Raw genomic sequence first — 21,970 nt, forward strand, 5'->3', positions numbered from 1 at the left:
CTGTGGATGGATGTGAGTTCATTATGGACCTAGTGGAGATTGTTCATGGAGAAGTCATTGAGACTTGGTGTATCCTGGAGGAGCATTCTCACTCCCCACACTTGGTCTATTCAACAGATTTATCTCCTTATACATTTAGGAGATGGTTGATATTGTTCCTAATTTTGGAATGTTTGGAGTTTGATCTTCTTGTTTATAGAAGCTTTCATTCATGGTGTTTGGGTGTTGTAAATGCTCTCATATGGGGAGGTAAAGGAGATCATACTTGACATAGCTGAGCACTTGGTGGTATTGGTAGAAGGATGAGTTATGATTTGCGTTGGTGTTCCTTCCAAGGGTTTTTTGAGGTCATCTATTGTTGTTGTACTTCATTGGTTTTTAACAACAATACATGGTCTTTTCATGAGGACTTGGAAAATGTCATTTTTGCAACAGGTTGGTTACGGTTCACAGATCATCTCAAGTTAATGCCATGCCTTCTATGTGTTGATTGGTAGAATGAGTCAACTTATAGTTGACATTGCTCATGCAATTTAAATTTCTCTATAATGGTCTTCTAGTCGTTTTGCACATCAATGTCTTTTTGGTGTGTTTTGTTGGAAGATGGTATATTTGGCGAGTTATTGTGGCTTGATTACGTGGTTATAAATCTACTGATGTTGTATGGATAGTTGGATGTGATTAGCAATTAGCTGTGGCTGCCATTCCAGCTATGAAGATTTTTTTTGACAATTTCTTACCATGAGATTTGGTAAGGGAAAGTAGAGTTTAAGTGGGAGGATATTCAGATATGAGGTTGTAGCATGAGTTGAACTTCAAGTGGGAGATTGTTGCATGTGAAGTCCAACTATCATGTCCATTCATTTCACATTCTTCTTATTTGCCTCTTCATCTTCTCTTGAAGACTAATGTATAAATATAAGGGCAAAGCCCTATGTATGTTAATTTGTAAGTTGCAATAACTGAATAATATATTTGCCCAGCTCTTACTGTGGATGTAGCCACAGTTGTGGTGAGCCACGATATATCATGTCTCTTGTCTCTATTTTGTGTATTCTCAGTGTATCTCTTAATTAAGACAAAATTCAAATAATAAAATTAAACACAAATGCAAAACTCAGACCCACTAACAGTCCCCACCACACTTCCTCTCCCACCTCAATTGTATCAATTTCCATTTCCTCTCTTGCCCCGATTTTATGATTGCTTCCATCCTTTGGCAAAGGCGGCCTTGACTCATTCAGTTGGAAGCCGTATAGACCTGCATTATGCGAGAATGATGATGCTTCAAATGTTGCAAATTGTGCCTCTCACGGTATCTGTCCTGTAAGATTATTGTACAATAGATTCAAATAACTTAGGAATGTGAGAAATTGCAATTCAGTAGGAATTACTCCAGACAGGTTGTTCTGTGAGAGATCAAGGGACTCCAGCTCTGCCGTGTTTCCCAATGATTTGGGTATACCACCATTAATATGGTTTCTTGAAATATTAAGAATGATCAAACCCATCAGAGATCCCATTCCTTCAGGGATATGACCGGATAATATATTGCTTGAAAGATCAAGACATTTTACTAATCTATAAATTCTCACAAACTCTATCTCCAACCCTTTGCTTCTGATTAATATTTTCTCCACGTATTTTATATATTTAATTGATCCATACTCAAAGACTTTTGTATTATCTGAGTCCTTTGCCATGCCCTTCATCTCTAAAATGGTGCCTGGAATAGCTCCTATCAAATTGTTCATTGAAAGGTCTAATATTTGAAGAGAAGGTGCTTTGCCTATATCAACAGGCACACTTCCTTCAAATCTGTTTGATCTTAAGATTCAGAAGCTCTAGGATCCAATTTGATGAAATGTTCCCTGTTAAATTGTTGTCCCCCATGTCTAAAATTTGCAGCTACGCACAGTTTGCAAGTCTTGGCAGAGCTCCATTTATACGATTTCCCTTGATTTTCAGTGTTTGAAGCGAGGCCATGTTTCCCAACTCCACTGGTAACTCACCTGCTAAACTATTCTTCTCCAAATTCAGTACTTCAATAGAGCTACAGTTGAAAAAATCTAGAGGAATCTTACCGGTAAGACTGTTGTATGAAATATCCAAAATCTCCGTAGACAATGCTTTGCATATTGTTGATGGAATGCTACCACTGAGATTATTGTGAGACAGAGACAGGAAATTAAATTTATACTTGCCAATTTCAGCTAGAATGGATCCATGAAAACAGTTTTCTGAGAGATCCAACACAATCAGTGAAGGAGGAGGAAGCGGAAGCTGACCATGAAAGTTATTGTGATGCAAGTCCAGAATCTTCAATCTTTTGGGAATCCCATATTGTTATAGGATAGATTGAGTTGCTCAAGCGGAAGGGAATCCCCTATCCACATAGGAATATTGCCCCATAATCCATTGTGGACAAATCCAAATCGAAAATTTCAGTTTGAGTTTTTAGGAAGGCCGGTAACTCACCCTCCATGTGGCATGATCTTAATTTCAATGTTCTAAATGATCTTTGGGGAATCCAAGTCGTACTGACTTTCACTGATAAATTATTGTTCGAACTGTCTAGAGATACCAGACTAGAGAGATTATGAAGGTGAGACTCTGAAAGGTTCCCATTTAACCAATTAGAGAACAGGGAAAGAACCTTCAATTTAGAGAGATTTGAAATGCTGTCAGGTATGACATCTATTAACAAGTTGTTGCTCAAATCAAGCATACCGAGGTCAAGTAATTGACCAACAGAAGCTGATATTTTGCCAGTCAGCAAGTTATGACTCAGATCAAGCGGGACAAGGGACTTCATGTTGGTCAGTGGAGGAATTGTTGTTGGAATAATGAATATCTCCACCTCAAGCTGTAACTACGCAGGAATTGTTGTTGGAATAATGAATTCAATGATTATTGTTGACTAAGCAGATTTGTTGTGTACATTCCTTATTCTCCAGCCAACAGTTAATTACAACTTCAGTGCTGTCAACAAAATTGGATAGACAACTTCTTCCAAGCTTCCTTCTAGCCATGTGGATGGAAGATAGTTAACTATTTGTTTCAGTCAGCAATCTAGAGATCTCTGCTAGTATAGAGGCATTGAGAGCTCTCTATAAATAGAGAGAAATTGTAACACATTGTGTACAACCAGATCTCTATGAATATTGAAAGCTATCTTTTTGTAATCTGTTGTCACCATTATTTTGATTCTAATTTTCAATAATTGTGCCATTGAGTTCATTGTTGCTCAGGGCAAGTGATGTGAGGGTCGTAAGATTCATGTTAAGCGATGGAATGGCACCAATCAATAGGTTCTGCCTCAAGTGAACATAGCGGAGGTTCTCAAATACACCCAACAACATTGCGGGTATTCAGCCCTGCAACTGATTGTATGAAACGTCAATGTGGGCCAAAGGAAATGATGTTCCTGAATGGGACTTGGCCCCAAACGGCGGCAGACTTCCTTCTAACATGTTATTAGAGATATCCAACATTACAAGTTGTGTAAGATTTGCAATGGTGGGTGGAAGCTTACCTTGAACAGAGCAGTCGAAGAGATCCAAGAGAGTTAATGAGGAGATGTTGCCAATTGAATCCGAAATCGCTCCTATTAGACCTGTTGTAGTAAGAACAAGGCTGTTTAGCAATGCAGAGTATGGCGGGAGAATGCTTGAAAGATCACCTCCCAAGTCGAAATTGCCAGACAAGTCAACTTCTTGCAGGTTTGGAGGCTCAACAGAGCAGAAGGGATGAAGCCATTGAGCTCACAGTTGCTAAGCTTGAGGGAAACAAGGTTGGAAAGGTTTTGTAAGCGAACAGGTATGGAGGAGAAGAAGGAATTGCCACCAAGTTGGAGGTCGGTAAGACTGGTAAGGTTTCCAAGAGAAGGGGGAATTGGGGCAGAGAGCAAATAGTTGGACATTTGAAGATGCCTAAGGGAGTACATGGTGGAGATTGATTTGCCCCATTCATCGCTTGAGACTTGCGCCATATTCACCCCGTCCGGCAGAAGCTCCTCTAAATTCCTCAGGTTTCCTATCCAGATCTGCATGCTACCAATTCTAATGGAGGAAGACGAAATGTAATAATTAGGTCAAATATCCAGGTGTCGCAAAGTGGACATGTTGCCCAACTCCCTAGGTACTTTTCCCACAAATCCAGCATTTGACAAATTCAAATACTACAAATATTTGAGCACAGGGAGTTGGTGAGGGACACCAACGCCACTGAAAGAATTGAAGCTCAAATCCAAGAGTTGTAGCATCTCTAGATTGATCAATGGAGAAAGAAAATCTTTTCGAGTATTCCTAGCAAAACAGTGAAATGGAAAAGATCTTGGAATGAGCACCATTGGTTGAATTCCGTAAACCCATCTCCGGATCGTTGCTCGAAGGATTGTGGAGATCCAATTGAATAACATGCTTTGTAACATTATCACATTGTATCCCTTTCCAGTGGCAGCAGTCCGTGGAATTGTTCCACGATTTCATACGATCGGAGGGGTCGTGAAGGCCACACTTGAAATCCAAGAGAGAATTTCTTTCATCTTCTGGACAGCAAGATACCCAACAAATCGGCATCAACAACAGAAATCCCGTCAAGGTCCAGATCAATGTCTGTGAGAATTTCATTTCGGTTTGTTCAATTTTGCCCTCTGAAAAGATATAATATCCCCTTCAAGAAATTTTCAAAATTTGCAACATTAACAGAACACTACGAATCAACCACCAACTATGTTTATTTTGGACACTTGCAGAGCCCAACAATCCGTCGAAAAATATAAATGATAAGAAGGGAGTCAAATGCTTCTTGAGAGGAACTTCGTTGCAAGGTGTCAATGATCACGACTTCTATTGACTAGAAAATATTACGGTTGATGTAAATGGCACGGCTATGACTGTGGCTAGCTGAATTATTGAAATTGAACAGTACGCAACATATTCCATGCGGGAGATGCGAACGAAACTGAATTTTGAGGAAGGTTCATAAACGTGCAGAGTTCAGAAGTCGGTGAAAGTACTCAGCAGGACGAATTATTTTCCCTAAATTGGTTTGGAAAGAATTTTTATCATAAAATATCTAAATCATGGAGACTAGATATTGAAAATTTTGCAAATATATATATATAAAGTGAACTAATGTTCCCATTTGCTCCAACACAATTATTTTTTATGTTCAAAATTAAGGTTTAAAATAGTTTTATTTTTAAATTATTTTTCAATCATTTATTTCTTTTTTCTGATTGGCCACTCTAAATTTTGGTAGGGCTATTATTAATTTATTGACTCACAAATTACTAATCTTCAACTTCATTTTGGAAGCGCCTCATTTCTAGAGTATTTGTGTTCTCTCGTTTTTAGACTATTCTGGTACATAGAAGTCAGCTCAACCCATCCATCACCTCCTGATGGGATTCATTGATATACGAAATTGAAATAGCAACCAACAAATGTAATGAACAAAGACTATAGGATATCATAGAGTAGGAACCCCTCTTACCCAGTGCAATTAGCTTAACATCAACTTTGAGCTCATGGTGAGGAACTACATGCCAACATTACTTTTATCAAATAATTTCTCTATCATGAAATGTCCTTGCAGAAAATTTGGATTTACTCATGCTTTGGGATCCAAAAATGCATTATTATCTTTGCCCTCTTTCCAACTACTTGATTTTCCCTTCAATTACCTCTGCAAAACGGTGGTAACCATGGATCATAAAGCACCCAAACCTATTCATAGGGCTATCGTTAAATATTTTGAAAACAAGTTAAAATAAACAAAGTGCCTAAAGTGGCATAAATTTGCAGAAAAAAGATTGTATGCAATAGTCAATATCTACTCCAAGATCTTTACTAATATTAAAAATCTCTGCACCCCCCTCTATTGACGTTAATAAGCAATAGTTTCCATTTTTCTAGTACCTTCGAGAAGTTCCCTTCTTCCTATCTCAGCATTATTCAATATATTGGATAAATATAATTTCAATTGTAATTATAAATGTACAAATCTACATTTTTAATATTTCAAACATAAAGTTAAATTATTTTTAAAAAAATTAAACTTGTGTCAAATTCATTAAAAGACTTAATTTTTTAAATCTTGAATAAGTAGAAACAAAATTATTTAAGTTTATACTTTAAATTTATTTTTTTAAATAACAGAGAAAGTAAAGAGTTAAAAGTTGCAAACATTTTTCTTGTTAATTTAACTATTGATGAAATGTTTAATAGTAACATCAAAAAAATTGTTAATTATTACCTATTTTTTACTACTTTTAGAAAATAAGGAATTATTTCAATAAACATTTTGTAAAGATTACTAATAGAAATGGTATAAATTTGAGACTTTGATTGAAAATAATGTAAAAAATGACAAAAAAAAATTATATACCAAATTTACAAATAAAATAGTTTCAAACTAAATTTAAAAATAATTAAAGTAAATAAATTGAGCCCTACAATAATTAATATATCTTAAAATAAATATATTTAAGAGATGTTTAGAAACTTTGTAGTTAAGCAATAAGATCTTAAATGATAAAGAATAAATTTGTTTTTATTAGGATTATATAGGTTCATAGATAAAAAAATTGTTCCTTCATACTTTTTAATAAATTAATAGAATTTTTGTTCATTAATAACAAAAACTTAGATAGATAATAGATCAATTTTTAATTCACTAGTCTACACAAATTACAAAACACAAAATATACTTAACAACACTTAATATTTTGTATTCATTCCACTTAAGCGAGAAAAAATATTTAGCAAAGTCACAATTTATATATGATTAATATGTATTAAATCCATAAATAGTATGAGCAGAGCAATGTCATGGTCGGAAAAGGATATGTGTGATGTCTAAGGGAGAGTTTGTCTTATGGAATTCAAACTCAGGAGAAGCCTTTCTAGAGGAGATGTGTGAATAATTTGGAGAACTCTTAGGCTCAATGATGATCACATGTTTTACAAATATTCAAATATCAAAGTGACTTTTTCTTTGCATGCCACTAATTAACGCATGTCAAATCAATTTTAATCCCCCAATTTATGTATAACAAAATATCACCACCTACTGATAACTATTATCTTTTGTCACAAAATTTTGTAAAATTCAATCTATCTTTCATTTTTACAAAAGGTAGGGACTCAAGCTCTATCCGAGCTCTTATTATTTTTAAAATTTGATGAAAGATTTATTTTATAGCTCGAACCTAGCAGTGTCCATCATTTTCTTGTCATTTATGTGTATCTTACTCTTCATTATATTTAATAAATTTACACACACGTATTAAGTTGGAAAAGGGTAAACAAACTCAAGCTATCTAATGTTTTATGAGAGCCTTGCACTTGTTCCTTTAGTTCTTTAATAACTTTCTTCTATTCTTTAATATTTTTACACTCAAGCTATCTAATGTTATTAAGAGCCTATGAAGTTTTCTCTTTAGTTATTTAATAACTTTATTTTATTCTTTAATATTTTTGCAACAATTTCTATTATTGGTGCGGACAATCATTAATAATATAAATTTATGATGCTAATTTATTCTAAACTTATTTCTTTCATTATCTTTTTGTGCTCTTAGATTTGATTGTATACGATTTTTTAGCATCGATTTTTAAGATCACACCTCCATTTTTTTATTGAACACGGTGTGATTTGAGACATTGATGGTAAAAACCACAATCAAATCTAACACTAGGAGATAATCTAATGGATTGTGGAAATTTGATAAAATTATCCTTTCATCCAGATAGAACCAAGTTTAAATTTAAAATGGCAAGTGATTTGGTCTGAGTCCAAATATTTCACATTGAGCTTTATTGTTTGGAAATTTAAAGCTAAAGCTAAAGGACATTTCATTGCATAGAAAATATTCCAATTTAAAGTTTTTATTCGAAAGAGTTATTTTCTACTTCTCTATCCATTCTACCAAGTATATATTCTATCATAAATTGGAACCCATTTAACATATTTTTTGCTTATGCAAACATGTTTAGCAAATTTGACAAATAATTATATCCTTTATTCTTGCTATATTTAGCAAAAAAATAAGTTGGAAATTGATAGTATTAGGTTTGCATTGCTTGCAAAACCTATTATTGAAATCCTCTCATTAACACATTCTGTTATATATTTGGATATCGAGATGTAAAGTTTTTTTCTCTAATGCCTATGCCCTCCTACAAACATAATCTACTTTTCCTAAAACCTTAAAAGTAAAAATAAACTACAATGCTAAGCTCAAGATGCAAATATTTTAAGTTCAATCATAGTTGGCAATTGTTGCTAAAGATCATAATAGATCCTTACTCAAAACTACAAAGTCCATTGTGAAGTATCTTATTCTTGATACGCTTGGAGAGAAGCGATGTTTATTTCATTAGAGAGATGCATATTCTGGATTTGATTGTGTGCCATATTATCTATATGTGGTTTGTTATGCAGTTGCTTTGTTTTTATAGTATCATCTAGTTGGTTTTGTTTTTATTTTTCTATTGTCAACCTCCTAATATCCTAGCTTCTATTTTTCTTTCTTGGTTTACCTCTTTTTATATTTATTTAGGTTTCCTTCTCAATCTTATTATTATTATTTTCTATTTTTATTCATTGTCCATCTTATTGGCTTATTTATGTTTAGTTACAGCACATTTATCTAGTTCCACATTAGTGGACGTGCACACACTTTAATAGTTATGTCCATCTTGGTATATATATTTTGCTCTTTGCTTTCTTTTTTTTTGTGCTATTCAAGTCTAGTCATGTGTGTGTGTGTGTGTGTGTGGGTGTGCATACGTGTATACACACACACACACACACACACACACACACACACACACACACACACACATGTATACACACCCACACATATATATGGGTGTGGGTGTGTATATATATGTGTGGGTGTGTATACATGTCTGTGTGTACACACACACACATATGTATTCATAGTTACATATAAACGTATAGCTACATATGCACGGATATAATCTATATAGGTGTCACATATATGACATATATTTATCTTCTTTATCACCATCTTCATCTATTATCTTGTGATTATTCTTATTCCCTCGTTATTGTATTATTATTTTCATCTTGACTATTGCCACCACCTTCTTTATTTTTTGTTTTTGTTTTTCTCTTCCTTGTTTAATATCTCCTTGGTCATTTTTTTCCCTTTCACTATTGATTTTTGTGGTGTAATCTCTCTTTCTCTTGGTCTTTGGGCTCAATTTCATTTTTATTTTTTCTTCTCTCTCTCTTGGTTGACCTTGTGGCCTTCATCTGTGTGTCCCTCTTCTCCTCATACCCTAGCTTTCTCACATATATTGGTTTGCAACTAATCATTTATCTCCTCTAGCTCTTCACATCCTGATGATGGATCATTGAGTGTGATTCAAAATGTTTGATGCAAAAATATGGCACACAATCAAATCTAGAATATGCATCTCTCTTTTATGGCTGATTGTGGAAATCTATTCATGTTAGTTTATTTTATTGTAAATTGTAACTTGTACTTATAATGTTTCACTTAGATGACCTATTTTGAATGTTCCTTATTGTAATGTCTATTTGGGATTAATTAAAATCAATCTCTAAGTGTTCTTTCAAGGAACATACCTTAAAATGACATCTAATCATCCATCTAGACAACAACACTATGATTGATAATGATCAACAAATTTCATATTATATTTTAGATATAGGTATGCCACACAAATCTCCTTACATTGTTATTCATGCCTTGAAAGTTTTAATTTATATACTTGATAAGATCATTCATTTATGCCTAGATCTCAATTGCATAGTCATTCAAATCATTCAAACAATCACTTAGAGAAACAAAGGAAAATAAACTCCAAGGATGATACTCCATTGACTATCTTGGACAAAGAGTTGGTCTATCATATTCATCTCTAGTTGGCTTCATGTTCTAATGTAATCATGAGAATTTATCTAGTTCCTCACTCATATTCTTGTGAATCTATTTTCCAATATTTGTGTGTGTGTGTGTGTGCGCACGCGCATGCGTGCACACGTGTGTGTATTTTTTTGTTTGTTTGTTTTTTTGTGCATACGTGTGTGTGTGTATGCATGCATGTATGTGTACATGTGTGTGTGCTCGTGTGTGTGTGTGTGTGTGTGTGTGTGTGTGTGTGTGTGTGTGTGTGTGTGTGTGTGTGTGTGTGTGAGAGAGAGAGAGAGAGAGAGAGATTTATGAGGGTAAGTAAAGTCATAAATTATGTATCTCATGCAATTCTTCCTTGTATAGTGCCTCTATGTAAAAGCACAAACCTATGTCACCCTTTTGTAAAGGAAAAGGCTAACAAAAGTATAATTGTTCACCTTCAATGACATAAAATTAGCATTATTATTTTGAATTTGAAAATGAAGTAAACTAATGAAATGTGTAGAAAATGATGAATTTTAGAATTATAAATTTTTTTAATAATTATTTGGAATAAGAATTGATATATTTCCCTAATTTTATAGATAATTTTTTAGCTACTAAAAAATGCTAAAAATTAGGGATCTAGTTCCCACCACAAAACTATATCGAAATAAACTTATTTTCTTTTGATCTCAGACTATGTTATAGATAACATATATATCTAGAACAATCAAAAATAAAAATTGACTTTAGTCCTATATTTTCTATTTTATAATGATTGAAATTTCAACTCACTTGAAATTGATAGTTTTCATCTCCCACCACATTTTTTGAAACAAATCTATTCTAACTGGGAGAAAAATTATACATTCTAGAAGAGGACTCTTTCCTCTAGAGTAATATAATTTTTATATTTTTATGATATGATTTAATTTTTTTTCCTTTCTCAAAATCAACATCTTTTTGAGTGTTAAAATACGTGGTTGTAGAATTTTTTAATTACAATATACTATATCTAATTAAAACACTATAAAATCTATATGAGAATATTCTTAACTCTGAGCTCTATAAAATGGTGTTCATATGTTATTAAAAAATTATCATAAAAAATAGTAAGAGTTATTGAAATGCTACTTTTCTAAAATAATTTTATTTCTTTAGTAATTGGATACAAACTAGTATAAAACATGCATTTAATAGACATTTCCAATTGAAAAAGCGTGATACGATATATGGCTTAGCTATAATGAATCTATCTAGATCATATGTTTAAAAAAAATGATTTTTAGATAGAAATACTCAAATTTAGTCATTCTAATAAGTCAACCTAAAAGGTGACACAACTTTATACTTTTACCCCTCTATTTTGAGAAAAAAATAAAATTCCACATAAGATTCAACATCACACCATCACCTTCTCACCTCTCTTGTCTAGACTCTTGACCATGCAACTCGTTTGGCTCAAGATGTGTGCACATTGCATAGTCATTCTATCATACGTCCAAATTGATGTACATTTAACAATATAAATATATATTTAAAAATTCACATATTTTGTTTAAATATTGCTCTAATAATATTATATTTATGTCACACAAATCAATGTAACCTTAATCAATATAATATTAATCATTAAAATTGATCTACACTATAATGTATAGTATTAATCAACATAGTATTAATTATTGGTATTAATATAATACCAATCTTTAAAAATATTTTTAAATTAATAATCATAAAATATTAATATTAATATATTATTAATCTCAATCAACACAATATTGATTATCGATTTATTGATTCTACAAAATTATATTTTAATGTACAACATGATAATAATAAATATAGAATATTAACCCATATAATATAAATCAATAACTGAGTAGGGATAATACTAATTGACAATAATTCCATCATCCACTAGATTTATGAAGACACAATGACCAAGATAATTAAAAAACAAGAGAGTAGTCCAAATGACTCTTCCACAAGCCCTAGCAAGGAAGACAGTCACATTAGACGTAACTACATGGGTGAGTGCACCAAAATGGTGTACAAAAGGGGGGTATAAGTGGACACTTTTTTTCAAATCAGGTAAATCTAAACTTGGAGGAGATGTTTGAGGTTCATCCACTCAAAATGACAATATGTGTAAAATATATAAATTGTAGTGCTTCAAATCTACTTTCTAAACTACTAGAATTTGTACAAAATGGATAAAATTAGGTAGGTCAAACCATGCACCAACAAAAAATACTTCCTAATTTTTTTAGAAAACATAGTCGTTTTCATGTGCAGCACAAAAAACATATTTATATTTAGTATTTTTCATAACACTTTGGTAGGATGATAGTAAAGAGTCATATCTAGAATTTTTTTTTTTTTTTTGTAATTTTTTAATGAGTACTCTATTTTTTATGAATTATTGAACTAACTATATCCTGAAATTTCAGTACATGTTCATGTGCTGAGCATACCTTGCACCAAACCAATCGAAAATAGAAACTTTTTTTTAAAGTGTATAGAATCAAGTGTAGAACAATAATATATAATTTATTTTGAATTTGGTTAAGTAAATCAAAAGTTATTAAAAAAATTGTAGACATATGTCTATGAGGAATGTCAAGGCATTAGTAAAGTAATTAAAGTTTGCATTGCTAATATTGTCCAAAAATAGAAAAAAATATATCGTTAGAAAGCTAAGAAGATGTGTAATATTATGGTAGTAATTTTAGTGATACCCACTTCGCGATTACCAAACCTGATGAAGGAAAAGATGATAATTCATCCGAGAAATGATAAAACATCTAAAGGAAAAAAAATGGAGGGAATTTAATAGTCTCTCAAGCCTTTGGGTTGTTTCCCTATTCTATCACCAAGCCATAACCCAATTGAGTTTAAAGGATTCAAATAACCCGATCAAGTTTTGACGAACTAAAAGCAAGCTTTACTTTGAAGGCCATAACTTTCACATATGGAGTCCAATTGACTCCATTCAAAATGAATTGGAAATTTATTGAAGAGATATACAACATCATGTAGATAAATCAATCCTATTTCATCAACATTTTATTTTCCATCAATTTGAATCAAGTATAATCTAAAATAGGTAGTCATTATTTCCTAAATGTGTAATCAATATGTAAACATGAATGGTAAGATATTGTTAATTATCTCTCTCTCAAACACACATAAACACACTCGCAAACTAACTAACTAAATCCTAAGATATCTCTCTTACCAAATCCTAACCTCTCACATTCTTTAACTAACTCCTAATGTCTCTCTCTATCTATCTAACTTGTTACCCTTAAGCATTGTCTCTCTTTGAGTAATACCTAATCCCCTCTCTCTCTCTCACACATACACATCATCCCCCCCACCTCTCTCTCTCTCTCCATGCTATCCCATTCTCTCCATATTTCTCTTAGTCTCTCTATCCTATGCCCTAATCTCTCTCTCTCTCTCTCTCTCTCTCTCTCTCTCCCTCTCTCTCTCTCTCTCTCTCTCTCTCTCTCTCTCTCTCTCTCTCTCTCTCTCTCTCTCTCTCTCTCTCTCCCCAATATATCTCTCCTATGTCCCTCTCTATCCATCTGTCTCTCACTCCCTCTAATCCTATCCCCTTCTCTCTCTTAGTCCCTCTCTCTCCATCCTATCCCATTCTCTCCATATTTCTCACTCTCTTTGTCCATGTAGAGAGAGAGAGAGGGTGAGAGAGAGAGGAGGGGGGATAGGATAAGAGTGTGTGTGTGTGTGATATATATATATATATATATATAAAGTGATGGAGAGAGAGGAACATAGGAGAGATATTATGAGATAGGATGGAGAGAGAGAGAGGTTAGAGGATAGGATGGATAGAGCGAGAAAAATATGAGAGAATGGGATAGCATGGAGAGAGAGAGAGAGAGGGGGGGGGATTAGGGATTACTCAGAAGGAGACAATGCTTAAGAGTAATAAGTTAGATAGAGAGAGATGTTAGGAGTTAGTAAGAGATATATATAAGGATATATTTTTTTTGTTTATGATTTTTTTAATGTGTGTTTGAGAGAGAGAGAATTAACAATATGTTAGCATTCATGTTTACCTATTGATTATGCATTTAGAAATCAATGACTACCAGTTTTAGATTATAATTGATCCAAATTGATAGCAAATAAAATTTTGATGAAATAGGGTTGATTTATCTAGACATTATGTTGTAGATCTCTTCAATAGCTTGCCAACACATTTTGAACAGAGTCAATCGGACTCTGTATGTGAAAGTTATGGCCTCTAAAGTAAAGCCTACTTTTAGTTCTTCAAAACCTGATCGAGTTTTGAAGAATTTTTTCATACTAGAAACTCGATTGGCTTTTGCTTTTGTATACTTTTGCTAGGCTTAGTAACCAAGCCTAGCCACTTTTTCAAATTTTATATAACCTGATCGGGTTATTGATGTTTTTCATTTTTTTTGGGTGGTGTCCACTAAATTGCACACCATCTTGGTACACACACCCACATGAAGGATACATAAAAGGAGAAGAAACTATCCCAAAGACAAGAGCTCTTTGCGAGAAGGAGCCCTTGCCTTTTAGAGTCATAGTGGGGATTATAGTTCTCAACATGTGTTTAGAAAGGAAATCATCTTGCAATGTTTGTGTATGAGATGGAATGTGTTGTAGTGTGCTATGGTTGTGAATGGATTAGTTTTGGATACAAGTTTGTAGTATTTTCTCTATTTCGGTGGAAAACAAGTCTTGTACCTGTAATAACATGAATTATGTATTCATTTGTGTAAGAAAATTGATTGTATTGATGTTCAAATACTCCAAGTTCTAACCAAATTCCTACATATGTGTATCACTGCAAATTGATGTGGGGAAAACATTAAATTTATTCTATAGATCCCTAAAATAGCTATTGAAAGTGTTACATTAATCTCATAAATGTCTACTTTATAAATTTTAAGTAAAATATAAATTTGAAATAAGGAAAAAAATAGTTATTTTTATAATTGTTTGGAAAAATAAATTTAAATTTAATTTTTTTGTATCTTTAAGAAGACTAGATTAGATGACAATAGTCAATTCAAAGTGGTAAGCCACAACCCTTCATCTAATATTGATAATTAATGTGAAAATGTAAAATCAAATGCAGATTTATTTGGATTTTCACATATAGATTTTGATAAGCAAGGGAGTGTAGATAAGAATAATATAAAAGAGACCATATATGATATGATGACAACATTCAAAACCACTCCACTAGAGATCGCTAACCCTATACCAAAAAGCCTATATGATAGAGTTGAGCAAAAGTGGCATTTTAGTTTAACAACTGAAAGACAAATTAGAGAGGCTACACTGGCCTAGGTCATGCCTACTTTTGATAAGCAGATGATTGTGAAGGCAATGGAGAAACACAAAAGGGAAATTTTCCCCTAAATATAGAGCATTTCATATTTTGAAGAAGAGAGTAGAAAATGTGGTAACCTAGAGCACATTGCTTCGGAAATCTATTTATGGGTTATTCACAAAAGTTATAAAGGAGAAAGGAGAGCAAGAAGAGGGAGAAACTGAAAAAGATGAAACAACAAAGGAAGGTACAGTGGAGGAGAAAGAAGATGGAATAAAAAAGGTAAATACAGCTAAACAAGAGCAAGATAATGCATAGGATGCTCAAGTGCCAAGCACCAGTCCTCCACATATAGAGAAGGAGAGTCAATAGGACTTAGTATCCATTGAAGACACACTAGAAAAATCCACTTAGAATGTAAATCCTTTTAGTGAGGAGGATATAAAGATACTGCAATTGGAATCCACCAATACAACAATCCCATGCTCAAACCTCATATTGGTGAGGATTGATGAATCTTAGAAAGTTGTGATTACATCCACTAGAAATCAGAAACAATAGGACATATCATCAGTGCCATTCAATGTTGTAAAGGAAAAAGAGAATGAATCACAAGAACATCAAACAAATCAAAGTGTAATTCCAAAATAGAAAGGTGAGATTACAAATGCACCATCTACAATGCCTACTATAGCCATTGAGATCATGAAAGAGACAGAAGCAGAAACACAAGTTACATCATTGCCAAGTCTACTAAGTTTTGGATTACCAGCCACTGTAGAAGTTGATGAAGAGAGAAATGAAGGAGAAATAATAAGGAAGAGAATTAGAAGCATGATTCACACAAGGAAGAGGATAAGATGACTATTGGAACAGAAGAATAGGTCACTATAGAGACACTGGTTACTTTACCAGTCTCTACACCTATTTCTAGCATCCAAACTCTTCAAAGGTCGAGTTCACAAGAAACACCATTGCAGATAAAAAGAACGAGTACCAGTAGCCCACCAAGTATTGCAACTACATCATTTGGTGATGTGAGTTCAGATGAGGTGATTGTTTTGCCACAATTTGATTTAAACACAATCATAATTGAAGAAATGAACATTCTTTAGTAAGCTCTATAAAGAAAGAGAAGGCAAGAATGTTGGAAATGATTGAAAAGATCATGGAACTGGTAAAGAATGTTTTCAATCATTTATTTTCATTGATGTCAAACTTGCTACTCACAGGAATGATAATTGCTTAAGTGATCCAAATACTATCAATTGGTTGATTGACAAGGAGGAGGCAATCAATAAGATGTAACTAGAGCACCTAGAGAAAAGTTGAAGTTATGTTGTCGTAAAGAAGTATAAGGGTCAGCTAAAGCCATTGATGAAATAGTGTATTGATGACATACTCTAAGACACAAAGGATGGACACATTGAAACACATCAAAGATGTAAGGTTTAACTAAGTCATTTGTAAAAGCCTAACTAAGTTCATTGGAGAGAGCCAAGCAGATTCTTAGTTGAAGCCGAGTAGATTCTTAGTTGAAGTCGAGCAAGCTAGTTAGAGCCGAGAAAATTCTTAGTTGAAGCCGAGCAAGTTCAACTTCAGTGTAAGCTGAGTGATTATTCAGATGCCAAGTAACACAGAATCCTTCAGGTACCAAGTAGCAAAAAAAGGTAATGGATGCTGAGTAAGTCTTCAAGTGCTGAGAAAAGCATAAATGCTATAGGTGTCAAGCGCTAGTAAAACAACAGAAGGAGCTGAGTAACTCAGGAAAAGACTTCAAGTGCCGAGCATCAGTAAACCAATGATGCCGAGTTGCTGCATTATTTGTTAATTCAAGGATTCGCTAGATCAGTAGCGATAAGTTTGTTACATCGAATTTTGTGAATTAGTTGGATGATAAGGATGATGAGTAGATGTCACAGAATTCTAGATAAACCATGCAAACCAATTCAAGGCGAATGCTAATGGATTTATCATGAAGTTTCTAGAAGAAGCAATTTGGAGGGAAAACAATACCATTTTCTCAAGATCAAATCAAGATTTGAGCGAGAAATGTAGAACAAAACTTCTTTATAAGGAGTTATAGGTCAGAGATCAGAGAGAGAGAGAGGGAGTTGGTCATAAGTGTGATCATGCGAAGAAGCCAAGAGGAGTTAGTACAGAGCATCAAGACTCTGAGTTGATCAAGTGATCATAGAGTGCATTGGCATAATGAGTGGAAGAACTCAAGGAGACAGATCTTGAAGGGTGAACAAGCTGTCAACACTACAAGGGAGGAAATCCAAGAAAAGAAAGGAACTGAAGAGTGATCTGAAATCTGCAAGGTTAGGGTTGCAATCTTTATCAGGTCAAAACCTTTCTAATACTCTCTTACCAATGTATTAGATATTGAAATCCTACATTGCTAGGTTAGCTTAACAGCTAGGTGGATAAGCCTTAGGAAAAGGATAGAAGATCCCCAAGAGAAGGGTAAAGAGATCCTTAGGAGGAGGATAGGAGATCCTTAGAGAGGGATAAAAGATTCTTTTGAGAAGGTGATTGTAAATCCCATGGACTTGGGTGAGCCTAACAGCTCTATGTAAATCCTTTAATAGGATGAAATTCCAAGTTGAATGTTCTTAAGTCCTCTAATAGGGCACACTCCTAACAGGGTGAAGAAATCCTTTAACAGGGTCACATTTAACAGTGTGTTGTAGCCTTTAACAGGGCAGGCCTTTAATAGGGCAGACAATCAGAAGTGGTTGAAATCAATTGCGCAGTTATTTTGTGGGTTTCATCCCTACCCCAGTTTTACCTTCTTATTCCTGGAGGGTTTCTAGGTCATCAAAATCCTTTGTGTTATGTGGTGATGCATGATTACTTTTCATGATTGTTTAATGATTAATTGTATGCATGATAAGAAAGTAAAAACAATAGTACTTCTGACTCACTCCTATTTTATTGGAAAGTTTGAATTGGACATTACAAGACCTTGAATAACTGATTCACCTCCCCTCTCAGTTATTCTAAAGAATTCTAACAAAGAAATTTTGAGACATGAGCACAAACAAAAACAAGTTCTTCATGATATTAAAGATACTTTTGTAGATGCATTTGATATTTTAGATTCTTTTGCAAATAAAGATGTTATTGAGAAACTTGTAAATGTAGTTGACAAAAAAATAAGATGAAGATATAGAGACTAGTGTAAAGTTGTTGGAATGGTTTGAGAGAAAATTTCACACCAAAGTTATGGATAAGATATCTAGTATCATTGTACTTAGTCAAGTTGATTTAGCAACTAAAATAGAGGGTGTGAAGATAGTTTTGGGGAACATTTATTCTCTATACACCAAACTATGTGATGTTGATATCTTTGCCCAAGAGACTCCACAAAAAATTGACAAGTTTCAAGGAGAGTTGAAATCATCTGGAAATTCATTGTAGGTATCTCTTGCAACTAGCCAATTACACATTCAGAGGTTGATGCTAACATAGAGTAGGCTTGTCGAGCTACAAGAAAAAGATGCAAATATCATATCCACTTTGATCAACATACAGTCCATGTTGACCCCACACATGGAAGTTCTATAGAATTACTAGCCCAAGTAGAAGCATTGATTAAGAAAGACTCACATCTTTCTACTCATTAGGGCTTAGTTGATATGGTTGGTAGACTAGAGATATAAATTCAAACACTAGATTTAGCAAGAGAAAATTGGGATTCCACTTTGGGAATCATCATGCAAGTGCATAAGACATTTTTGGACAAACACACTATAAGTGTACCGCACATTATTCTTTAGATGTGATGCATGGTTACTTATTTCAATTTACATGCTAAGTTCTAAGATGGATGTATGGTGAATTGTTTTAAAGTTAAAATTTTAAGTGTTGATTCAAACCACCCCCCCCTCCTCTCAAAACTTACTTTCCCATTAGCATTTCCAACAAGAGTGTGATTTGAGACATTGATGCTTAAAGATATACACAATGAAATCAAACACTAGGACATAATCAAAGGCTAAAAGAACAAACTCATGTCCCCCTTTTATAAGGAAAAGGCTAACAAAAGTATAACTGTTCAACTTCAATGACATACAATTTGGCATTATTATTTAGAATTTGAAAATGAAGTAAACTAATGAAATGTGTAGAAATGGATGAAGTGTAGGATTATTATTTTTTATGATTATTCAGAATAAGAATTAATCTACTTTCCTATTTGTTAAGGATGGCTTTTTAGTTCCTAAAAAATACTAAAAATTAGGGGTGTAGTTTCAACCACAAAACTATTTGGAAATAAACTTTTTTCCATTTGATGTCAGATTATGTTATAGATTACATATAGCTAGATCAATTTTAAAAAGATGGATTTTGACCTATATTTTCTATTTTATAACAATTCAAATTTCAACTCACCTAAAATTGATAGTTTTCATCTCGCACCATATTTTTCAAAACAAATCTATTCTAAGCGAAAGAAAATTTATACATTCTGGAACAAGGCTCTCTCCTCTAGAACATCATATGTTTTTAATTTTTTTTGATATGATTTACTATTTTTCTTCTTTCTCAAAATCAACATCTTCTCGAGTGTTGAATTACAATATACTATATCTAATTAAAACACTATAAAATCTATATAAGAATATTATTGACTTTAAAATATATAAAGTGGTGTTTTTATGTAATTGAAAAAATATCATTAAAAAGAGTAAGAGTTATTGAAACATCGGTTTTCTAAAATAATTTTATTTATTTAGTATTTGGACACAAACTAGTATAAAACATACATTTAATAGTCATTTTGAATTGGAAAAGTTTGAGGACATATATAACTTAGCTAGAATTATTTTATCTAGATCATATGTTTGAACAAAATTAATTTTATAGACATAAATACTCAAATTTAGTCACTAAAAGGTGACACAATTGTGTAACTTTACTCCAAATGGATTGTGGAAATCTAATAAAAAATTCCTCTCATCCAAAGATAACCATGTTTAGATTTGAAATGGTGAGTGAATTGGTCTATGTCCAAATATTTCACATTGAGCCTTGTCGTTTGGAAACTTGAAGCTAAAGATAAAGAACAATTTCTTGCATGAAAAATATTCCATTTCAAAGTTGTTATTTGAGAGATTATTTTGCTTCCTCTATACCCATTATACCAAGTGTATATTCTATCACAAACTAGAACACATTTAACATATTATCTTCTTATGTAACAATGTTTAACAAATTTGACAAATAGTTATATCCTTTAGTTTTTCTATATTTAGTAGACATTTAAGTTGGAAATTGATAGTACTAGGTTTGCGTTGCTTGCAAAACCTATTATTGAAATCCTCTTATCAATGTATTTTGTTATATATTTGTACACTAAGATGTAGAGTTATTTTCTCTAATACCTATCCCCTCATACAAATGTAACCCACTTTTGCTAAAACCTTAACAGAGAAAATCAGCTACAATGTTAAGCTTAAGATGAAAATATTTTAAGTTGAATTCTAGTTGGTAGTTGTTGCTAAAGATCACAATGAATCCCTACTCAAAACAACAAAGTTTATTGCAAAGTGTCTCATTCTTGATACTCTTGGAGAAAAGATATATTTATGGGTGAGTGCACCAAGATGGTGTACAAAAAGGGGGCTATAAATGGACACTTTTTTTTCTAAAATTAGGTGAACCTAAACTTGGTCAAGACATTTGAGGGTCATCCACTAAAAATGACAAGATGCGTAAAACATATAAATTGTAGTACTTTGATTCTACTTTTTAAACTACTAGAGTTTTTACAAAACAGATAAGGTTAGGTGGGTCAAACCTTGCACACACAAAAAATAGTTCCTAATTTTTTTAAGAACATAACATAGTTGTTTTTGTGTGTAGCACAAAAGACATAGTCATATTTAGTATATTGCATATCCTTTTGGTTGGATGATAGTTAAGAGTCATATCTATAATTTGTGTTTTTTTTTGTAATTTTATTGTGAGTATTTTTTTTGTTCTAAATTATTGAATAAACTATATCCTAAAATTTTGACACATGTTCGTGTGTTGAGCATAACTTGCATCAAAATAATTGAAAATTGGAACTTTTTTTAAAATGTGTATATAATCAAGTGTAGAATACTAATATGTAATTCATTTTGAATTTGGCAAAGTATATCAAAAGTTATTAAAAAAATGGTAGACATGTCTGTGAGGAATGTCAAGGCATTAGTAAAAGCAATTAAAGTTTACAATGTTAATGTTGTCCAAAAAAACAAAAAAAAATATGGTTAGAAAGCTAAGAAGACATATAAGATTATGGTGGAAATTTTAGAGATAACCACTTCACCATTAGCATACTTGATGAAGACAAAGACAATAATTCATCTTAGAAGATGAAAAAATGTCTAAAGGAAAAAAATGGAGGGAAAATAGTCTCCCAAGCCTTTGGGCTATTTTCCTAGGCTATCACCAAGCCATAACTCAATCGAGTTTTGTGGATTCAAATAACCCAACTGGGTTATGAAAATAAAAAAAACATTCAGAACTTGATCGAGTTCTAAAAACTTGATCAAGTTCTACAAAACCTAATTGGATTTTGTATTACTACTTCATAAGGTTAGATTGAGGGAGGGAGTGAGAGAGAGAGTTATGTATTATGCTAAACAAATGTCTATCTTGTTCCCCAATCCTTGTCTCCATCCTATCCTCTCTCTCATTTTCACTCTTTATCCTATCCTCATCGCTCTTTATCCTAT

At 32.9% G+C, this 21,970-nt stretch overlaps 1 pseudogene; it reads right to left on the minus strand.

Annotated features, from left to right (window-relative positions):
• Positions 1-1,085: 1,085 nt before the first annotated feature.
• LOC149549902 (receptor-like protein EIX2) lies at positions 1,086-4,663 on the minus strand (annotated as a pseudogene).
• Between the last annotated feature and the right edge of the window lie 17,307 nt (positions 4,664-21,970).

The sequence above is a fragment of the Cupressus sempervirens genome, chromosome 7 (genome assembly GCF_028749045.1).
Source record: "Cupressus sempervirens isolate cs-2001-9-10 chromosome 7, ASM2874904v1, whole genome shotgun sequence".
In the NCBI taxonomy this organism is placed as follows: Eukaryota; Viridiplantae; Streptophyta; class Pinopsida; order Cupressales; family Cupressaceae; genus Cupressus; species Cupressus sempervirens.